This window comes from Carex rostrata, chromosome 10, assembly GCF_964058835.1.
Source record: "Carex rostrata chromosome 10, lpCarRost1.2, whole genome shotgun sequence".
Lineage (NCBI taxonomy): Eukaryota > Viridiplantae > Streptophyta > Magnoliopsida > Poales > Cyperaceae > Carex > Carex rostrata.
The window spans coordinates 892,501-895,000 of NC_135927.1; positions in this window are offsets into that span (position 1 = coordinate 892,501).

Sequence of the window (2,500 nt, forward strand, 5' to 3'; positions counted from 1 at the left end):
GTCTTACGGGCGCCTCCACGCTTAGACGCCCTGCCCGAACGTGTTTCGCCGGCTTTACGGCTGGGGATTTCAACCCGCTCGGTCTCTGCGGGGCGCCTCCACGCTTAGGCGCCCCAATGAACCGTGTTTCGCCGGCTTTACGGCTGGGGATTTCAACCCGCGCGGCTACCCGCATCGGTCTTACGGGCGAAACTCCACGCGGAGTCGCCCTGCCCGAACGTGTTTCGCCGGCTTTACGGCTGGGGATTTCAACCCGCTCGGTCTCTGCGGGGCGCCTCCACGCTTAGGCGCCCCGCTCAACCGGGTTTCGCCGGCTTTACGGCTGGGGATTTCAACCCGCTCGGTCACTGCGGGGCGCCTCCACGCTTAGGCGCCCCAATGAACCGTGTTTCGCCGGCTTTACGGCTGGGGATTTCAACCCGTGCGGCTACCCGCATCGGACTTACGGGCGCCTCCACGCTTAGACGCCCTGCCCGAACGTGTTTCGCCGGCTTTACGGCTGGGGATTTCAACCCGCTCGGTCTCTGCGGGGCGCCTCCACGCTTAGGCGCCCCAATGAACCGTGTTTCGCCGGCTTTACGGCTGGGGATTTCAACCCGCGCGGCTACCCGCATCGGTCTTACGGGCGAAACTCCACGCGGAGTCGCCCTGCCCGAACGTGTTTCGCCGGCTTTACGGCTGGGGATTTCAACCCGCTCGGTCTCTGCGGGGCGCCTACACGCTTAGGCGCCCCGCTCAACCGTGTTTCGCCGGCTTTACGGCTGGGGATTTCAACCCGCTCGGTCTCTGCGGGGCGCCTCCACGCTTAGGCGCCCCAATGAACCGTGTTTCGCCGGCTTTACGGCTGGGGATTTCAACCCGCTCGGTCTCTGCGGGGCGCCTCCACGCTTAGGCGCCCCAATGAACCGTGTTTCACCGGCTTTACGGCTGGGGATTTCAACCCGCGCGGCTACCCGCATCGGCCTTACGGGCGAAACTCCACGCGGAGTCACCCTGCCCGACCGCTTTTCGCCGGCTTTACGGCTGGGGATTTCAACCCGCATCGGTCTTACGGGCGCCTCCACGCTTAGACGCCCTGCCCCACCGTGTTTCGCCGGCTCTACGGCTGGGGATTTCAACCCGCGTGGTCCGTGTTTTTCGGTAACATATTCGTGTTCCTTGCCCCCGACGGGCCGTGTTTTTCGGTAACAAAATCGTGTCTTTTGTCCCCGCTGCACCGTGTTTTTTGCCCCCGCTCAACCGTGTTTTTTGCCCCCGCTCAACCGTGCTTACTGCCCCCGCTCAACCGTGTTTTTTCGGTAACATAATCGTGTTTTCGGGTAACATAATCTTGTTTTTCGGGCCATTTTACACCGACGGAGGCACCCACAGGGGCCATGTACACCCCGCTTGGCATGTACATGAGGGGCTGCCTCTTCCAAAAATCCTTCCCCCCTATAGGGGAATATGCATTTTGGGTCTCCAGCCACGCCCAGGGTTACCACCCCCTGGAAATCCCCCAGGTTTACCCCCCATTTTATGTGGATGCATAGATTCAGACCGCCCTGCTCCATCGCTTTTGGCCATTTTTGCCCAACGTTAGCCGCTTCGGCTTGCCGCTGGACTGTTTTCGGGCCTTTTTCACCGACGCTTGGCCGTATCCGCTTAGTTTTCCCCAACGCTTGGCCGCATCCGCTTAGTTTTCCCCCGCTGGACTGTTTTCGGGTCACTTTTGCCCAACGTTAGCGGCTTCCGCTTGCCGCTGGACTGTTTTCGGGCCCTTTTTCACCGACCCTTGGCCGTATCCGCTTAGTTTTCCCCAACGCGTGGCCGCATCCGCTTAGTTTTCCCCCGCTGAACTGTTTTCGGGTCACTTTTGCCCAACGTTAGCCGCTTCCGCTTGCCGCTGGGCTGTTTTCGGGCCATTTTTCCCCGACTCTTAGCCGTATCCGCTTAGTTTTCCCCAACGCGTGGCCGCATCCGCTTAGTTTTCCCCCGCTGAACTGTTTTCGGGTCAGTTTTGCCCAACGTTAGCCGCTTCCGCTTGCCGCTGGGCTGTTTTCGGGCCAATTTCCACCGACTCTTGGCCGCATCCGCTTAGTTTTCCCCAACGCGTGGCCGCATCCGCTTAGTTTTCCCCCGCTGAACTGTTTTCGGGTCAGTTTTGCCCAACGTTAGCCGCTTCCGCTTGCCGCTGGGCTGTTTTCGGGCCAATTTCCACCGACTCTTGGCCGTATCCGCTTAGTTTTCCCCAACGCGTGGCCGCATCCGCTTAGTTTTCCCCCGCTGAACTGTTTTCGGGTCACTTTTGCCCAACGTTAGCCGCTTCCGCTTGCCGCTGGGCTGTTTTCGGGCCAATTTCCACCGACACTTGGCCGCATCCGCTTAGTTTTCCCCAACGCGTGGCCGCATCCGCTTAGTTTTCCCCCGCTTAACTGTTTTCGGGTCACTTTTCCCCAACGTTAGCCGCTTCCGCTTGCCGCTGGGCTGTTTTCGGGCCATTTTTCCCCAACACTTGGCC